The sequence below is a fragment of the Lissotriton helveticus genome, chromosome 1_1 (assembly GCF_964261635.1).
Source record: "Lissotriton helveticus chromosome 1_1, aLisHel1.1, whole genome shotgun sequence".
Taxonomy (NCBI): Eukaryota; Metazoa; Chordata; class Amphibia; order Caudata; family Salamandridae; genus Lissotriton; species Lissotriton helveticus.
In genome coordinates this window covers 1,450,665,757-1,450,686,912 of record NC_136057.1, presented here as the reverse complement: position 1 = coordinate 1,450,686,912, position 21,156 = coordinate 1,450,665,757, and positions in this window count along the sequence as shown.

Below are 21,156 nucleotides of genomic sequence, written 5' to 3'. Positions count from 1 at the left end.
CCCACGTTGGAATACGGTTCCTCATGGGACGTCCCAGCATGAGTGTCGCCGGGCATTGCCCCGTGGTCGCGTGAGGAGTTGTCCGGTAAGCTCGGAGGACTTCATTGAGTGCCACTTGTAAGTCTTTTCCCTCCGCGGTCGCATGTTGAAAAGTCTTTTTAAGCGTGGCCATGAATCTTTCAATTGTTCCATTGGCCTGTGGCCAGAGGGGTGTGATCTTGCGATGATGGAAGTCCAGATGTTTTGCAAATGCTGCAAAGTCTTGTCCATTAAATGGGGGTCCGTTGTCTGTCTTCACTTTTGAGGGAACACCCCAGGCCGCAAAGACTTCATCAAGTACTTTGAGAGTACTCGCGGCGTTTGTAGACGGTACAAAGTATGCAATGGGATATCGAGAATGCTCATCAATGATGGCCAGCACATATTTGCCCGATGACAGGGGTCCATAGAAATCAATAGCAATTTCTTGCCACACCCCTGGTGGTAGAGGGGTCATGTGGAGTGGTGCTGGAGGGTCACTTTTGCTTGTGAGTTGACAGAGGTGACAGTCCTTCAAAGTGGCTTCCACCATTTGGTCGAGATATGGAAACCACACTCGCTCTCTTAATGCATGTTTGGTTGACACAATGCCCCGATGTCCTTCATGGGCAAGGGCAACTACTCCTTGTCGTAGTTGAGTGGGAATCACAATTCGTTGATCTCGTAGCAGTATGCCATCAGTGGTGGCTGACAATTCGCTGCACACATGTTGGAAAGCTTGCATTTCTCGTTTGATAATAGGATCAGTCTCTGCATCCTTGGAATCCTGTCTCCACTTGTTGTGCCGAATCCTGTGCAGGACCTTCTGCAGGACAACATCTTTGGCAGTACTCTCTCGGATGGTGTCCATTGGGATAGCGGGAGGTAGAGCTTGGTCAGTCACAAAATGTATGTACTCTTCCGCAATGGAGGAATTAGAGACTGACGATGTAAGTGGGTGCCTGGACATGTAGTCAGCCGGGTTTTCTGACTTCCCCGGCTTGTGGATGATGGTAAATGTGTATTCCTGTAGCCTTAGGCCCCACCTCTCGATTCTAGGGGGCATCTTGGATCGTGGGTTTCCATAAATGGTGACGAGAGCTTGGTGGTCTCTAAATAAAGTAAAGTGTTTACCATATATGAAAACATGAAAATGTTCACATGCCCACACTACGGCAAGACTTTCTTTCTCGGGCTGCGAGTATGCCCGCTCCGGGTCAGTCAAACTACGACTCGCATATGCAATGATTCGACGTGGATCTGAGTCGTTGTCATACTGCGCCAGGATGGCTCCAAGCCTGACGGGGCTAGCATCCACGGTTATCTCAGTCTTTCTTTGTGGGTTAAAATATGACAGGTGATCCGCAGATGCCACTGCCTTCTTGATCTCCTTGAATGATTTCTCGCATTGGGGAGTCCATTCAAATGGTTGGCCTTGTTTGGTCAAAAGGCGGAGGGGATGGCTGATTGTTGCGTAGTCCCTGATATACCGAGCACAGTAACTGGCCATCCCAAGAAATGACCTGAGCTCACTGACGTCCTGGGGACTCTTGGTGTTTTTCAGAGTCCCAATTTTATCGGGATCAGGTTTCATGCCAGCGCCTGAGAAGATATTGTTGGACCCGGCCTCCTGGCGTGGTCCTACCGCTCCCGCATGGCGGGCCCAGGTCGACATCGGCCCGCCACCGGACCTCGGACGGCCCCCTCGGCCCGATCCTGCACGCCCCAACACCACCGGTCCGGCTACCATCCCGGTCCCCCATCACCAGCCTGGCTCCAGCGTAGGCCCATCACGACCCAAGCACGAGGCCGTGCCCGACTCCATCTTCGGCCCACCACGTCACAACCACGTGGCCTCGGCCCCAGCCTCGGCCCCAGCGAAGCCCCGACATCGAGGCACCAAGATCCACCCAGGTGGTCGAGTGGCCACTCGACAGACCCCAGAGGAAGAGGAGTTTCGATGGCCCTCCAGCCGTCCCCGGACGCCTGGTATCGATCGCCCTCCGGCCTCCCTGGGCGCTGGCTCCACCCCCCTGCTGGGTGTCTGGACAACGTCAACCCGGCCCCTCTGGCCCCCAGGCGCGAGGGTCCGGACATCAAAGGACCTCCGTCCTATATCTGGGCCAGCCCCGGAGTAGGACGCCAGTTGTATCCTGGACTGGAAGCCCCGCTGACGCTGTCACGGCCGACACCAGACGAACTCATCCTCCCGGTAACCTGAAACCATCTGAGAGCCTGCTGGCGCTGCCGCGGCCTACGTTGCTGAACCTTCCGAGAGCCTGCTGGCGCTGCCGCGGCCTACCTTGCTGAACCTTCCGAGAGCCTGCTGGCGCTGCCGCGGCCTACCTTGCTGAACCTTCCGAGAGCCTGCTGGCGCTGCCGCGGCCTACCTTGCTGAACCTTCCGAGAGCCTGCTGACGCTGCCGCGGCCTACCTTGCTGAACCATCCGAGAGCCTGCTGGCGCTGCCGCGGCCTCCCTTGCTGAACCATCCGAGAGCCTGCTGGCGCTGCCGCGGCCTACCTTGCCGAACCATTCTGTAAGCCTGCTGGCGCTGCCGCGGCTCGAACCTCGCAGAACCCCCCAGCTCGAGGATTGAGAGCTGTGCGTAGGGTATCCCTTCCTCCGCCCAGAAACTAGACTGTCCCGCTACCTACCCCCCTTTGTCGAGACTTTACGGATCCCTCGATCCATCTGTATATACTGCCAAGAACCAGCAACCGTTATTACCTATAAAAGCTTAAGAACTTGCCCTCTTGCGTGGTGTCCGTTTGTAGTGTTGTGATTACTCTGCTGTACGATCCTCAGAGAGGGCCCTCATTCCGGAGGCCTCTCTGCATTGCTCGGCTACTCCTCGAAGGAGAGGTGGACCTAGGGGTGGTCAGTCAGACATCTTCTGCCGCCCCGGGGCTGCCTTTCTAACATTGGTGGCAAGCGCCGGGATCCGAGCCCACGCAGATCGTACAGCGAGTGATTCACTCGCTACCCAGAGAAATCCACTGCGACCATGAGCACAGAATTCCAGAAAGAGAAATTGGAAGACTACAGTCACAAGGAGCTAAAGCAATTCTGCAAAGACCTAGGCATCGCTACCACTGGCTTAAGCACCAAAGAAGACTTTAAATCGGCCCTGCAGGCCTGGGTGGACGCCGGCGAGGCGCCACCTCCGAGTGAAGATAACCCGGGCCCGAACGGAGGCCCGGAGGCCGAGACGAACCCAGCGGGATGGAGACCCGCAAACCCAGACACGGGCCTCTCCCACGAAGACGCCCGAGAACGAGAGAGGAACCGGCTCCACGAGTTGGACCTGGCTCGACTCAGACAAGAAGGAGAAATCCAACTGGCAGAAAGGAAGTTAGCCCTCGAAGAGAAAAAACTCATGCTCGAGCACGAGCGCGTCCTCAAAGAAATGGAACTTAAAGCCAAGGCAAACGAGACTGCCATCTCCGGGGGTAAGACCTCACACCCCCCGGTGGACACAAAAGTGCACATACCCAAGGATGTCGTCAAGGAGTACTATAAGAACGACGACATCCAACAGTGGTTCAAAGCCTATGAGGTCGCCATGACCGCCCATCGAGTACCCCTCAAGGACTGGGGCGCCGGCCTGTGGGGGAAGTTTATCAACGAAGGGAGAGACGCCCTGCTGGAGCTCCCTGATACCGAGATGACCTCGTACGAGCACATGAAGACCGCCCTCCTCACTCGCTACGGACTCACCCCCGAGATGTACCGGCAGCGATTCCGAGACTGCAAAAAAATCCCCGGTACCACGTGGGTGGAGTACGTGAACTATTACAGTAGAGCCTTCGAGGGGTGGATTCGGGGCTGCCAGGTCACCACCTACCAGCAGTTGATCGACCTCATTCTATGGGAACATCTTTCCAATAACTGCTTCATCGAACTCCGGCAACACCTCCTCGACAGCAAACTGACTGAGCCACGAAAACTCGCTGTCGAGGCGGATAGACGGGTGAGCACCCGAGTCCCCCGGAATCCGATGGGAGACTACGGCCGGGGATCCCCGGGGAACCACCGACCACGAGGCGGCGGAGTCGGCCAGAGTCGGGGTCGAGACGCCCCCCAGGGGTTCTCCCCTACCCCCACGTCACCAACCCTGGGCCGGAGAGGGGGCCCCCCAGCCAGACCAGGGCCCCGCCCGAACGTTACGTGCCACAGATGCCAGCGACAGGGTCATTATGTGAATGACCCCCTCTGCCCGATGAATCAGCGACCCGGCACTAGCGGTCCCCCAACCCGCCAGATCGCGGCCGCTGCCCTGGGTGAAGAAAGGATTGAAGAGGAGGACAACAACCCCGAGCAGGCCGAGTGGGAGCCCGCCGCCATGACCTTAGCATGCCTGGGTACTCACGACCTGATCCCCCGATGCCCGATCCCCGGCAACACCCAGAAATACCGCCAGTGGGTCACCATCAATGGTCGCCAGACCGAAGCCCTCCGTGACAGCGGTCCGCTGCCATCTGGTGACCCCGGAACAGATCCTTCCTAACAACCTCTGCCCCGTCCGGTCCGCGGATAACTCGGAGACTTTGTGCCAGATGGCCCGCATCCCCTTCGAGTGGGGGGGAGTGTCGGGCGTGCTGAAAGTGACTGTCCGCGACGATGCCCCCGTGGACTGCCTCCTTGGGAACGACCTAGAAAGTTCCCCCTGGGCTAGCGTTGAACGAAGGGAGCACCTGGGGATGCTAGGCCTTCCCGAGTGGGTCTGTGCGACCACCCGCTCCACGACCGCCCGGGCCTCCCCCCCAGCGGGGGAAGCTCCGACCGAGGAGCCAGAGTGGCCCGCGCCTCCGCCGCCCGTCGTCCCCGAGGACGCCGACCCCGAACACGGCCCCCAAGGGCCCGACCAAGAAGATCTCACCGAGCTCGGCCACCTCCCAGAACTCGCTCAATGGCGCCAAGAAGGTGGCCCCACCCGCGAACAGTTCCGGCAGGAACAGAAAACCTGCCCCTCCCGGGAGGGGATTCGACAGCAAGCCGCTACTCAAGCAGCTGGAGACTCCGCGGGGTCCCACTGGATTTATTGGGACAACGACCTTCTCTACAGTGAGCAGAAAATTGCTGAACTAGGGGCCGGCCGGGTCTTGGTCGTACCCCTCCGATTCAGAGACTTCCTCCTGAACTGAGCACATGATGTGCCCCTCGCCGGGCACCTGGGGCAGGACAAAACTTACAGCCGCCTGGTGACCCATTTCTTCTGGCCAAAAATGCGCACCGATGTGCATAACCACTGCAGGACCTGCCCGACCTGTCAAGCCAGCGGGAAGAGCGGGGGGAAAGTCAAAGCCCCGCTCCAGCCATTTCCCGTGGTGACTACCCCCTTCGAGCGAGTGGGAATAGACATCGTGGGGCCCCTGGACCCTCGAACCTCGCAGGGGCACCGCTTCATCCTCGTCCTGGTGGACCATGCTACCCGCTATCCCGAAGCCATCCCCCTCCGAACCATCACGGCCCCCGTGGTGGGCCGAGCCCTCATGAGCATCTTCTCCCGAGTCGGCTTCCCCCGAGAAGTCGTGAGTGATCGGGGCTCCAACTTTATCTCGAAGCATATGCGGTCCCTATGGCAACAGTGCGGGGTCGCCTATAAATTCACCACCCCGTATCATCCCCAAGGAAATGGACTAGTGGAACGATTTAACAGAACCCTGAAGAGGATGATCAAGGGCCTAGAGGAACCACTCCGGCGCAAATGGGATGTCCTGCTACCCTGCCTCCTGTTCGCCTACCGAGAAGTACCCCAGAAGTCCCTGGGGTTCAGTCCTTTCGAACTCTTGTACGGACACCCTGTCCGAGGCCCCCTCAGCCTGGTCAAGGAAGGCTGGGAGACAGCAGTTCGAGATGCCCCACCTGATGTCTACCGGTACCTCCTGACACTCCGCAATCAGACTCGAAAGTTCAGGGAACTTGCCGAGGCCAACCTTGAGGCCAGTCAGGAGGAAATGAAATGCTGGTATGACCAGAACGCCTCGTCCATCGAATTCGAGCCGGGCCAGCAGGTCTGGGTCATGTCCCCGGTCGAACCCTGCGCCCTCCAGGACAAATGGACGGGGCCCTTCAAGGTGGTGGAGCGCAAGAGCCCCGTCACCTATCTGGTGGACATGGAGTCCCCCAGGAACCCCCTCCGGGTTCTGCACGCTAACCGACTCAAGCCACACTTTGCACGCACTGAACTGAGTCTGCTGCTAGCGACCGATGATGGAGCTGAAGACGACTCCGAACCACTACCAGATCTCCTCAGCACCACAGAGAAAGACGGCTCCTTCGAAGGGGTCCGGCTCTCCTCTACCCTGACCCCAGAGCAGCAACAGGACTGCCGGAGGCTGCTGGGGCAGTTTGCGGATCTGTTTTCCCTCACTCCGGGGGTCACCCGGTGGTGTGTCCACGATGTGGACACAGGAGACAGCCCGCCAGTAAAACACCGAGCTTTTCGAGTGCCCGACCGGGTTCGGGCCTGCATCCAATCAGAAGTGGCCAAGATGTTAGCTCTGGGGGTAGTCGAACCCTCCAACAGTCCCTGGGCCAGTCCCATTGTCCTGGTCCCCAAAGCCGCCACCCCAGGAGCAGCTCCGGAGCTCCGGTTCTGTGTTGACTACAGGGGACTGAATGCCGTCACCAGGACCGACGCCCATCCCATCCCCAGGGCGGATGAATTGATCGATCGCCTAGGGGCCGCCAAATACCTCAGCACCTTCGATCTCACGGCGGGGTATTGGCAGATCGGCCTTACCCTTGGTGCACAAGAGCGATCGGCCTTCTCGACACCAGATGGCCACTATCACTTCAAAGTGATGCCCTTCGGCATGAAGAACACACCAGCAACCTTCCAGAGACTAGTGAACCAGGTGCTGGCCGGTCTAGAGGAGTACAGCGCCGCCTATCTCGATGACATTGCCGTGTACAGCCTCCACTGGGATGAGCACCTGACCCACCTCTGGACAGTCCTGACGGCCCTTCGGCGGGCCGGACTCACCATCAAAGCCAGTAAGTGCCAGATAGGCCAAGGGTCCGTGACCTATCTGGGACACCAAGTGGGGAGCGGCCAAGTGGCTCCCCTCCAACCAAAGATAGACGCCATCCGGGCCTGGGAGCCCCCGGTCACCCAGACCGCCGTCCGAGCCTTCCTGGGGCTCACGGGATATTATCGGCGATTTATAAAGAACTACGGGAGCATTGTGGGGCCCCTCACAGAACTGACCTCAAAGAAACTACCACCAAAAGTGCACTGGACCCCCGAGTGTCAGACAGCCTTTGAGACTCTGAAGACTGCCATGTGCACCGCCCCTGTGCTCCAGGCCCCCGACTACAGCAGAGAGTTTGTGGTCCAAACCGACGCCTCAGAGCACGGCATCGGGGCGGTCCTGTCCCAAGTTAACTCCGAAGGAATCGACCGGCCTGTGGCCTTCATCAGCCGACGCCTACTGGCAAGAGAACAGCGATGGAGCACCATCGAGAGGGAAGCCTTCGCCGTGGTGTGGGCCCTCAAGAAGCTCCGACCCTACCTCTTCGGCACCCACTTCCGAGTCCAGACCGACCACCAGCCCCTGCGGTGGTTAATGCAAATGCGGGGAGAAAACCCGAAACTGCTGCGCTGGTCCATTTCCCTGCATGGGATGGATTTCACGGTAGAACATCGCCCTGGCAACGACCACGCCAATACTGACGGCCTGTCCCGATTCTTCCGCCTCGGCGAGGAGAATCCCCAAGAAGATGGGTGACTCTCCCCTGCCTTCAGCTGGGGGGGACGCGTGTTGGACCCGGCCTCCTGGCGTGGTCCTACCGCTCCCCCATGGCGGGCCCAGGTCGACATCGGCCCGCCACCGGACCTCGGACGGCCCCCTCGGCCCGATCCTGCACGCCCCAACACCACCGGTCCGGCTACCATCCCGGTCCCCCATCACCGGCCTGGCTCCAGCGTAGGCCCATCACGACCCAAGCACGAGGCCGTGCCCGACTCCATCTTGGGCCCACCACGTCACAACCACGTGGCCTCGGCCCCAGCCTCGGCCCCAGCGAAGCCCCGACATCGAGGCACCAAGATCCACCCAGGTGGTCGAGTGGCCACTCGACAGACCCCGGAGGAAGAGGAGTTTCGATGGCCCTCCAGCCGTCCCCGGACGCCTGGTATTGATCGCCCTCCGGCCTCCCTGGGCGCTGGCTCCACCCCCCTGCTGGGTGTCTGGACAACGTCATCCCGGCCCCTCTGGCCCCCAGGCGCGAGGGTCTGGACATCAAAGGACCTCCGTCCTATATCTGGGCCAGCCCCGGAGTAGGACGCCAGTTGTATCCTGGACTGGAAGCCCCGCTGACGCTGTCACGGCCGACACCAGACGAACTCATCCTCCCGGTAACCTGAAACCATCTGAGAGCCTGCTGGCGCTGCCGCGGCCTACCTTGCTGAACCTTCCGAGAGCCTGCTGGCGCTGCCGCGGCCTACCTTGCTGAACCTTCCGAGAGCCTGCTGGCGCTGCCGCGGCCTACCTTGCTGAACCATCCGAGAGCCTGCTGGCGCTGCCGCGGCCTCCCTTGCTGAACCATCCGAGAGCCTGCTGGCGCTGCCGCGGCCTACCTTGCCGAACCATTCTGTAAGCCTGGTGGCGCTGCCGCGGCTCGAACCTCGCAGAACCCCCCAGCTCGAGGATTGAGAGCTGTGCGTAGGGTATCCCTTCCTCCGCCCAGAAACTAGACTGTCCCGCTACCTACCCCCCTTTGTCGAGACTTTACGGATCCCTCGATCCATCTGTATATACTGCCAAGAACCAGCAACCGTTATTACCTATAAAAGCTTAAGAACTTGCCCTCTTGCGTGGTGTCCGTTTGTAGTGTTGTGATTACTCTGCTGTACGATCCTCAGAGAGGGCCCTCATTCCGGAGGCCTCTCTGCATTGCTCGGCTACTCCTCGAAGGAGAGGTGGACCTAGGGGTGGTCAGTCAGACATCTTCTGCCGCCCCGGGGCTGCCTTTCTAACAGATATGACCAAAGAATTTCAATGTGTCTTGGTGAAATTCACATTTCTCTCTGTTTAGAGTCAGATTTGCCTCCAGTAGTGCGTGACAAACACGATTGAGTGAAATATCATGTTCTCGTAGATCAGAACCATATACAAGGATGTCATCACTATAGTTGAGTGTGTTGGGAATGTTCTGGATGACTTGTCGAATAGCTTCTTGAAATATTTCAGCTGCTGAGGAGACTCCAAAACTGAGTCTCTTATATCTGAACAACCCTAGATGAGTTGCGAACGTGGTGATGTATCTGGACTTGGCCTCTAATTCTAGTTGGTGGTATCCTTTATTTAAGTCCAACTTGGAGAACACCTTCGCCCCGTTGAGAGCTGAGATCATATCGCTCAAGTGTGGGCCCGGATGTCGTTCTCTTTCGATTGCGGTGTTGGGCAGGCGCATGTCCACACAGAGTCTGACTTTGTTGGCTGTGCCCTTTTTGGGGACGATAAATACTGGGGACACCCAAGGTGTTGGGCCCTCGGTGCGCTCGATGATGTCAGCCGCTAGCAAATTCTGGAGTTCTTCTTCCACGGCGGTCTGTAGATGGAATGGTACCCGTCAAGGATGTTGAGCAACGGGTCTGACTTGTTCATTGATGTGCAACCGCACTTGACAGTCCTTTAACTTGCCTAGCCCTTGAAATAGTCTGGGGAACTGACGGGTCACATCTTGGTTTCCGCTGACCTTGAAGAGGACTTCCACTAGGTGAAGGCGTTCAGCTGTCGGTAGGCTCAGCAGACAGTCCGCTTCTGGGCCCTTGATAACGTGGATGACTGCAGAGATGGTTGTGTCCTCATGTTTAAGAGTCGTCGAGAACTTCCCAAGGCAGGGAAGTGGCTTCTTAGCCATCCATGTGAAAACTCTGACTGGTGCAAAGGACAGAGGGGGACGCGGACTCATTCTTTCATATTCGGTGACTGGAATATAGTTCAGGGATGCGCCCGAGTCTAGTACAAACTTTGTATCATGATTGCCAACTTTAATGTCTAGCCGAGGATATGTTTTAAGTTGGTCTGGATCTGCGGCTAAGTTCAGATATTCAATGGTGTATGTTGAGTCTCTGGATGAAGGCCTGGATTCTTTGGATGGTGACCTCCGTTCCCACCTGGACCGACGTGACTCCCGGCTGGAGTGTGACGACCCAGACGACTGCTCAATTTGTTCTTGGACCGCTCGTGCATGGTGTCTTCGGGTGTTGGATCGGGACACTCTCGAGGTACCTCTTCTTGTTTCGGGCTGAGTTGTTTTTGTGGCTCCACTACGTCTCTCTTTGTGGTATTCCCCACACATTACTTCAAAATGATTTGTTCTACCGCACTTCCGACATCTCTGGCCCATGGCAGGGCAACTGTCTACATGGGGGTAGTCATACCCGCAACGAAAACATTTCCTCACGTTCTCGGGTCTTCTCTCTTTCCTCCATGGTTCCCGCCGCTGGTGTCTTGACTGCTCTTGACGAGATGACGGACGTGACCTCCATTGCCTGTCTCTCGAACTCCTTCGCTGGTCACTTTTAGCATGTACACTTCGCACTTGTTCGCGGCTTCCTTTGTGCCCTGTTTCGATGTCGGCTGCGTACTCTTCCGCTTGATCAAAGACTCGTGTCATTTCTTCTATGTCGTCTAGGCTATGTTCCTTCCTTAGTAACCGTCTCCTCAGTTGGTCAGAATGACATCCATCAATTATTTGCGACTTTGTTGCAGCATCTGTCGAGAAATTATCAGAGGCACAGTGCTTGGCTAGTCTCCTCAGGCGCATCATGAAAGCGCTCATTGGTTCCTCCTTCCCTTGACGAGCCGAGTGGAATGTATGTCGTTCATAGTCGACGTTGTTTTTGTGAAGACATTTTTTATTTAGTGCGTCTCGCACTTTGTCGTAGGTGTCCGCTTCCGTGGCAGGAAGGTCTTTGATTATTTTGACTATTTCCCGCCCCGCCAAGTTGCGCAGGGCAATCAACTTCTTTTTGTCCACGATCACTTCTGATCCTTGGATGTAATCTTCAAATTCTTCTAACCATTCTTGCAATTTAGGACCCATGGTTCCCCCAGTGGTCACTTGGAGAGGTTCGGGTGCTCGCAGGTGCGACCCACCTGGAGCCTTAGGTCTAACATCGGCCACTGGCTGCTGATTGCCATCATCATTGGACATCTTTGCAGTGCTTGGTTGTGTCTTTGTCACACTTGCTTGGTTTCACTAGTGCTTGCTTACTTTCTGTTGCCAATGCTTGTTTATTTTCTGACATTTACTTTCTTGTTCCTTTTGTCAATGCTTGTTTATTTTCTGACGCCAATGCTTGTTTCTTGGCCAATGCTTGTTTATTTCCTGACGCCAATGCTTGTTTCTTTGTCAATGCTTGTTTATTTTCTGCTGCCAATGCTTGTTTCTTGCTTGATGCCTGACTTCAAAATGGCCGCTCTATGATGATCAAGGGGGCTGTCTTGACAACCGCCTGACTTCAAGATGGCCGCCGTCACTGCAAGCATACACGAGGCTTTCTCTCTCTCTGCTCATTCGTTTTCACTTGCTCTGGACTCACCGGCAGACAGCTTCAGGCCACAACGCTGGCCAGGATACCTTCTCTTGGTCACTGCTGGCACCAGGTGAGGTTGGGGTGGGCTCCCGCCTTACTTTGCAGGGTCTTCGGTGACGGCGTGCCAAGTCTCACGCATCCGGCGTGAGATTCTCCGACGTCGGAGCTCACTCAGGCTCCGATTATTCTCGCGCTCAGCAGCGCTCGGCAGCAGGCCTTCGTGGGGCGATCCACCCCAGGATTCACTCTTCCCTGGCCACTACAGTCGTCAGGTTGGGTTGGGGTAGGCTCCCAACTCACTTTCGGAGTTCCCGCTCTCCGGTGCCGACAGCGTGCCAAAGCTCACGCATCAGGCGGAGCTCGCGTTTTCGGCGCGAAGGCTTCTTCTTTTCTCGAGCGTTTCAGCTCTCGTGGTAGCGGCTCCCTCTGGGCTCCCACAATTACAGGAGGGGCAGGGTCACCTACTATTTATCTCTCCTTTGGCTGGCAGCATCACATACAGCAGCAGACTTTCTCTTTTCGACGCTGCAGGGGACAGGGTGCTCTCACACGATTCTGTGGGCTGCAATCTTGCTCATCCCACCCTCGTCGCCAGTTGTAGCATCGTGCTACAAAGAACCACAGACACAGGTTCTAATCTTTCAGGAGCTTTATTCTCTGCAACCTGTCTCAACCCTGTCCCTACTCTAACTGCTCTCCTCTCACTCCGTCTCCTCCTCTTCCTGTCCTCCCCTAACTCCACCCACAACCACTAGACTGCTAACATTATAACAATCCCCAACTTTAAAGAACATAGGCTGAAGTCGAGGAACTAATTTGCATGTGAAAATATCTGCCTCGGCTCACTGAGGATGAAGAATAGGGAAGGCTCCAGGGTGAGGGGTCTGTTCATTTTGTGGCAGGTGAAGGGCTAGGGATCAAGCCTGTCTGCTGGACTATGTCTTTTTCAATAGAGGTGATTTATGTAGCCGCCATAACCCAATGACAATCTTTACTTATTAGCACAAGTATAGACATGGTCTGCTATATTTAACAGTGCCTATCTGGCCACGTTGGGAAAATGACCTCGTCTCCTTGTATCTATTCCAGTGATGCAGTCAGTGGTCAAGCTGTGTCCTTGAATGCAAGGATGCTTTGTCCTACTGCCTTTTGGCCATTGATTTATTAATGAATTGTAACTTCTACAAAATGAACCTGATCTGATGCTGCCTAGTGTCCTTCTCATTTACTGGCCCTGTCCTAAATCTGAAGTACAACCCCTTCACCTATTTTTTAAGTGTGAAATCTAAAAGTGGCCATGAATATAAAGCTGTTTTGATACCACACATTTCCTTTGTTGGGAACGCCGGTTTTAACCACCTATGCATCAACAAAGCACTCCTCGTGTGTTTTTTAGGTCGAACGACCTATCTCAATGCGCATGCGCATTGAGCAGGAGCGAGATATAAAGGGGCTTAAACAGAGGTTTAACTAGCTGGCGATTTGGTGCTGTGCCCGTGCGCTTTTAGGTCAATGCGCAAGCGCATTGACCTAAAATGCGCGTGCACACCATCAAATCGTCAGCCATCTGTTGCCCAGCTTGGTGCCGCTCCACCCCCTGCGGCATCAAAGGCTTTCACGGCCGGCCGGCCGTGCTTTCAGTTTCAGGAGCGCTGCATTGTTTTCACGGCCGGCCTCCGGCCGTGACTCGCAATTCTCCTTCCTTCCAGCGCTGCCTTGTTTGCTATAACACTCCATTTATTTTGGTACACTTCATAGTTGTTTGCTTATCGGACACTTTCTATCTGGTACCTTTACATGTTCAGCCCCGTTTTTCAGTTTTTAGGATTGACTTTAACGTAACTTTATGCATGTGTTTTTCTTTGGACACAAAGCACCCATAGTCTTTCTTCTATGATCACTTTATTACGGTCTGTCACGCCTACCCGGGTTATTCAACATCACTTTGCGATGATATTGTTGGAAATGAGCTCGGTCTCCCGTATCACGCTTACGGTAAGCGCTCCATACCCACTTAACTTTGGGTATCGCACTACGTGCGCAATTGTTTAATCTACCGTTCACACGGACGTTGAATATACCCTTCACTGACCGCACTCACTGTGTTAGATGTTTCAAAGTTCCTGAATCACTCGAAAGCTTATCTTCTGTGACGAAACTGGTGCTCATGTAAAGCGCTCTGATACCCGACGTCTCCGGTCCAGCTCTCCAGTCTAGCTCGCGCTATATAAAACTAAAAAACTAAAATAAAATAAAAAGAGCTGTTTGTTACATGTAGGGTTTCTGCCCCTAACATGCATGTCTTAGCTACAACTTCATGCTCTTTAATTTAAATATCTTTCCGTGTCACACGCGTTTGTCACTCTCTTTCTAGTTTAATGCAGGAGCCTATGACCTATGCCCTTTGAACCCCTCCCATTCCTTGTCTCATGTAACGTTTGTGTGTTTTTGTGCTCGGAAGCACACAAGTGCTTCACACCCTTCTGGGTGGAAGGAAACGCCAGCGGGTGGCTTCCTGGCAAACATTCACTGCGCAGGCACCTCTGTTCAGCAGCTCACCTCTGACATTACTTTCAATCTCCCATCCTTCTGTTTGCAACCCCTGACCTTCTGCCTCTATTCTCTGCCCATCGCTCTTCTCTCTGCCCTTCCATCTCCCTCCCTTGAACTCTACACTCTCATCCCACTTACATTCTCTCTGCCTTTGCGCTCTCACTTCTATATTTCTGCACTGCACTTCTCATCTATCCTCATTTGACTTTTTTATTCTCTCTTTTTCCTCACTTCTCTCTCTCTACCTCCTTTCTGCACTTTCTTATTCTCTTCACTATGCCCAGTCGTGCTCTTTGCCTTCTACATTTTGTCTACGTTGTCATCTTACATGCATGCCTTTTTTCAGGTAACAGTGGTTATGCTTTCATTCTCAGACACATTTTAATGATTTGTTTTGTAGTTTCGGATGTTTGCTCAGTACCAGAATCTCAAAATAAGTCGTTGCTTTGGCCTGTTAGTCTCATTCAAAGGCCTCGTTCACTTAGTCCTTGCAGCATGCATGGGATGTCTTCTCCTCCACTTGTGTGTGGCAAACCCAGCTGCGAGCCTGGGCAGGCCTGGCCCCCTGATCATCACCAACTCCTTTAGACCTGAGCTGCCTTTCGAGGAAACCTGTATGTCGGCTTTAAAAATAAACAAGCATTTGCAATGCAATAGGTCTCGCAGTTGTGAGAGTTTGAGCTATTGGCATTTTAAATGCCAGTGCCTTTTATTTATGTATTGGTTTTTAAAACATAAATAAAAGGCATTGTCATTTACAATGCCAATATCATGTGTAAATTACAAGAACTTTTATTTAACTATTAATTATTTACAAAAATGTAAAGCCATTTGTATTTGTTATATGAATACATGTAAGTCACGTACATACAAAACATGTGGCATTACAAATGCTATAGGTGTCACATTTGAAAAAGTTAAAAGTATTGGCATTGTAAATGACAAAGCAATTAATTTTGCTATTTTCAAGACCAACACATAAAAAAAAGTTGTCATTTACAAAACCAAAGCTCCAAATTTTCTAATGCGAGACCTATTGCATTTCCAATGCTCGTTTTAACTAATTTCCGTTGAGAACAAGCTGTCATGTGTCTGGCGCTGTCAGAATTAGAGTGCGTTGTCTCCAGATCTGTGATATATCTGTCATGTCCCGCGATGTAAAGCAGTGTGCACGGGTCTCGGGCTGGAGACGGAAGCAAGAAAACTACAGTTCCCGGCATGCTGCGCGTAATGCACGTAGGACGTCATGTGCGCACGCATGCCAGGAAATAAAGAAGCGGAACTAACGGCCGTGCAACGCCGATAATTCCGAAGTCCCAGAAGAGAGTGCGGAGCTACGGTCCTTTTGGCAGTGTCTGACTTGTTTTCATAGTCCGTCAGAACCGTGAGTAAGGGGCTTTATGGCGGCGGTGTGAGGCGTTGGTTCCATCGATCCCAACAGCACACCGGCCGGCCGCCACCGAAAGCTCCCAGCAGTGATAAATGTTTCTGAGCCCTGTTTGTCATTTCAAGGGCAGTTTGGAGCGGCAATAACCTGGCGCTGCTGCGTAGCCAACCATTAATTGTATATATCTGTATATTCTGAGAACAAGGAAAAGCGAAGGGACTCACTTACACCAGGACACTGAGCCTCGCTATTCCATTAGCCCTGCAGGAGTATAACTACGACTCCTTTATTGAGACAGGGCACAATAACTCGGGGGGATCGCGGTGTGACGTCAACACTGCGTTCCGTACAAGAAAAAGGAGCCTTTATCTTGGTGCATTCAGGGGAGGTTCCACAAGAAGCAAAATTTATGGTTCTTATATTCTTTTCATTTCTGCAGGAAACAGGAGAGGTCATGAGAGAGGGGCTTGTGAAATACCCGTACAATCTGATATAAAACCGTATTCAGGGTATGTGTAGGGTATTTACTGGTATACCGCAGTTAATCAGGTTACCTTGCACCAGTATATGTTATACCGTGTATGTTTTGTTTTACAGCTGGGTACAAGTCCTCTTACCTCTTCCACAGCAGTGTCTCCGCTAGGAATAAAGCCTTGTGTATTTTCCTTTACAGGTATTATTCAAGCATAAAGAGAAGTACACTGTTTTAGTAAAGGGCACTGTGAATACCCGTTAGAGTGAGGGAGATAGGGTGTGCTAATCTGGTGTTCTTTGTCGTTGCAGATCTCCCTCCCCGCTGTTCCCTTCCTTTCCCGCGCCCCGTTGAATTACTTCGTTTGTTCGTGTCGTTGCATATCGAGCATTGGGGTAATTTAGTAGGGCCGGGTATTGGACTCTCAACTCAGCCCCGAGGAAGCCTAAAGCCGAACCTTGACAGAATTATCGGCCCAAGGAACTTACCTCCTCTTGGCTGTGTTGAGAGCCGCCATGACAACCTTAGAGGATGTTCTGGCTGCTTTGGCCTTAGTACAAGTAGAGTTGGCCGCGTCCAACAGAGAGGTAGCCGCCTCGAGGGCAGAGAATGCCCAATTGCGGGCTAGGGTGGATAGATTGCCGCAAGCCTCCACAACCCAGGGAGCTACCGGTGGCTCTTCCCCTACCACGTCTGTGGTGGTTGAAATGCCTGCCCAAATACCCCTGGCTCCACCGGAACGATACCATGGGGACATTAAAAAGGTGCAGGTGTTTATGACGCAGGTTCAAATGCACTTTATGTGCAAACCAAAAATGTTTTCCACACATCAGGCAAGGGTGGCTTTCCTTATATCGTATTTAGGAGGGGAAGCTGCTCAATGGGCGGTTCCGATAGTCAGAAGGGATGACCCCCTTCTGTATCACTGGGACAATTTTAGAGAAGAATTCGAAAAAACATTCGATAGGAGGGCTGAAACCTTCACGGCGGATCGTGAGCTGCTGAAGCTGAAACAGGGGGATGCCGATCTTGTCACATATCTCAACAACTTTAGACGACTCGTGGCAGAAACAGATTGGCCAGAAGCCAAGAGAACCGCGTTGTTCTATCAAGGTCTTAGCGAGGAAATGAAGGACGTGCTGGCACAGATCGATCCTCAACCACGTACATGCACTGCACTTATAGAGCTCTCCTTGCGATTGGACCATCGTATGAAAGAAAGAAAGGGAGAACATAAGAAAAAGGACAAGACCGTGATGCCCTATGAACAAGCTGGTAGTGGTGAAAAACAGTCTACTCATACCGAAGCAATGGAGGTAGGGGCAGTGCGAGCCTCATTGACCACGAGCGAAAGAGACCACAGGCGCAAACAAGGGTTATGTCTCTATTGTGGCAAGAAAGGCCACTTCCTGCGTGAATGCCCGGTGAAACCAAAAGGTAATAGATACAAGGGAGGTCAAAGCCTCGCCGGAGTGACAGAAAAAGAGTCGGGAAACTACACGGCTTGACGGCGGAGGAAGGGAAGCCCTCAAGCTCGCATGTTATCCCTTCACTCTCCCCAAGCACAGAAGCAGAAAAAACTCATTTGTTTCTGTACATGACCATGACGATAGATGGAGTACAACAGGATGTACGTGTGATGATCGACTCTGGTGCTACGGGTTGTTTTATGGATGCCACTGAAGCACGGAGACTAGGAGTGACGCTAGTACCAAAAAACACACCAGAGACGGTCTACGCCGTAGATGGAAACGAACTACAAGCAGGACCCATACGCTACCACACGCAGGAGTATGAACTGGTTTATGATAATCATCATCAGGAAATGCTGGTGTACAATATCATAGAAGCCCCACAGTATGGCATCATACTGGGTCTCCCATGGTTACAGAAACACGACCCCGATATACGGTGGACCACTAAAACGGTCCAGTTTCTTTCTCCATACTGCAGCGAACACTGTATGATGAAGCCTTGGAACCCTGCTTCCGCCTTAGCTTCTATGCAAACTATAGCCACAGCAGCAGAAAAAGACGTGACGTTGCCTCCTTGTTATGCAGAGTTCGGGGCGGTCTTTAGCGATAAAGAAGCAGAAGAACTTCCACCTCACAGAACCTATGATTGTCGCATCGATCTCCTCCCAGGCTCTGAAATTCCTAACGGGAGGATCTACGCGCTGACGTTGCCAGAAACAGAAACCCTGAGAGATTATCTTGAGAAATATTTGGCTCTAGGATTTATTAGACCTTCCAGATCCCCTGCAGCGTCTCCCTTATTCTTCATTCCGAAAGCAAACGGAGAAAAAAGGTGCTGCATTGACTATCGCGCGCTTAACGCCATCACGGTAAAAAATCAATACCCTTTGCCCTTGATCCCGGTACTCCTGGAACAAGTCCGTGCAGCACGTATCTATACCAAGTTGGATCTGCGTGGGGCATACCACCTTGTACGCATTAGGCAGGGTGATGAGTGGAAAACGGCCTTTAAAACGCGGTATGGGCTCTATGAGTATTTGGTGATGCCCTTTGGGCTTTGCAACGCCCCGGCCGCGTTTCAATTCTTTCTCAACGAAGTACTTCGAGACTTTTTGGACCGTCATGTGGTCGTTTACATAGACGACATTCTGGTCTATTCAAATTCAACTGAGGAGCACATAACCCATGTTAAATCGGTATTACAGGCTCTTAAGGAACACCATCTCTTTTGTAAAATCACCAAATGTGAATTCCATGTCACAACAGTGGAATTTCTGGGTGTGATACTGACGCCCTCGGGACAAGTGATGGCAGAAAGAAAAGTGCAGGCCATAGTGGAATGGCCTGTACCCAAGAATGTCAAGGACATACAGAGCCTGTTGGGTTTTGCAAACTTCTACAGGAGATTCATAGCAGGGTTCTCAGGAATGGTGGCACCCCTCACGAAACTTACAAAGAAGAACACCCGGTTCGTGTGGGACCAGGAAGCAGAGCGTGCGTTCAACGCATTAAAAACTGCATTCTCCTCTGCCCCGGTGTTGACGCATGCCAATCCGGATCTCCCGTTCATCGTAGAGGCAGATGCCTCTGAGATAGCTTTGGGGGCAGTTTTGTCCCAAAAAGAGGGTACCTCGGGTGTTCTACACCCAATTGCCTATATGTCGAGGAAACTCAGCCCTGCAGAAGTAAATTATACTATAGCGGAAAAAGAACTGCTTGCCATCAGAGACGCTTTCTTGACCTGGCGACACTGGCTGATGGGAGCCAAACACCTGATCACGGTGTATACTGACCATCGCAATCTACAGTTTTTAAGAGCAGCAAGACATCTGACCCCCAGACAGCTTCGGTGGATGTTGTTCTTCGAAGAATACCGCTTCATGGTGACGTTCAGGCCCGGCACCAACAACAGAAAAGCTGATGCACTGACACGAAGAGAAAACCACCTACTCCCTTTGGAGAAACCTGTTCGATCTATCATTGAACCCGGACAGGTGATAGGAGTAACACACACCAACGATTTCCTTACGGGTGTACGGAGAGGAGCCCAAACCTGTGTGTGGCGCACTTGGCTTCGGCATCATCCTGAGTGGAAGATGAAACAAGGCATCCCCATGAGAGGAACACAGGTTCTTATACCTACGGCTGCGTTGCGGAAGACGGTCTTCTCCTGGTGTCACAACGCCCCGTGTGCGGGACATATGGGATTCATTAAAACGTTGGAAAAGACCCAAAGACAATTCTGGTGGCCTTCCATTAGACCAGATTTGATCCGATGGGTGGCGGAGTGTGTCACCTGCAATCAGATGAAATCTAACCGACAACAACCGCAAGGGTTGTTACAACCGCTTCTCACTCCTACCCTTCCATGGGAAAGATTCTCAGTGGACTTCATTGTAGGACTCCCAAAAGACCAAGGCAAAACGGCTATAGTGGTTGTGGTGGACTTCCTAACAAAGATGGGTCACTTCATAGCCTGTGATCAGGTGCCCTCTGCGGGCCAATTGGCTCAACTCCTACTGGTGAACGTAGTAAGGCTACATGGTCTACCCCGTGATATCGTATCTGATCGCGGGGCTCAGTTTACAGCCAGATTCTGGAAAACATGGTGCACCGCCTTACACATCACCTCGTCTGTGTCCACAAGCTTCCATCCGCAAACAGATGGACAGACGGAGAGAGTAAACCAATCCCTAAAACAGTATCTCCGTTGTTATGTTCAAGAAAGCAGCGATTCCTGGGTAACTTGGTTGTGGGTGGCAGAGGTGGCCTACAATAGCACCCAACACGCATCCACTCTCCACTCACCTTTCTATTGTTCCTATGGGCATCACCCCCGGTTCACCCCCATGCTGTTACCATCAGATAATGTGAAATTACCTGAGGTGAGGGAGAGATTGCTGCGTGTGCGCCAAATCCTTTTGGATACGCGCAGGAATCTTACAAAGGCCAAAGCTAGGTACAAACAACAGGCCGACAGGCACAGGAGACCCAATCCAGTCTATCGGAAGGGGGATCTGGTGTGGTTGTCCACTCGTAACATCAAGTTTAAGAGGCCCAGCGTGTTTAACCCCCGGTTCATCGGTCCTTACCGAGTGGTGGAACATGTGAACCCTGTGGCTGTGCGTTTGCGTCTGCCGGCGCAGATGCGGATCCATCCGGTTTTTCATGTGTCGCTCTTGAAACCCTCTAGGTGTCCTGTGCGCAGATCACCTCAGCCTGTCTGGGTGCATCAGGATAAGGAGTATGAGGTACGGAAGGTGCTGGACTCTAGATGGGTGAGGGGTCGATTGCAGTACTTGCTGTCCTGGAAGGGGTATGGGCCGGAGGAGGATTCCTGGGAGCCGGCCAGGGCAGTTCGGGCTCCCAGGTTGGTGGCTCAGTTCCATCGGTTGTTTCCTGCGAAGCCCAAGGCGGGCAGGTCCCCTTTGTGAAGGGGGATGTACTGTCATGTCCCGCGATGTAAAGCAGTGTGCACGGGTCTCGGGCTGGAGACGGAAGCAAGAAAACTACAGTTCCCGGCATGCTGCGCGTAATGCACGTAGGACGTCATGTGCGCACGCATGCCAGGAAATAAAGAAGCGGAACTAACGGCCGTGCAACGCCGATAATTCCGAAGTCCCAGAAGAGAGTGCGGAGCTACGGTCCTTTTGGCAGTGTCTGACTTGTTTTCATAGTCCGTCAGAACCGTGAGTAAG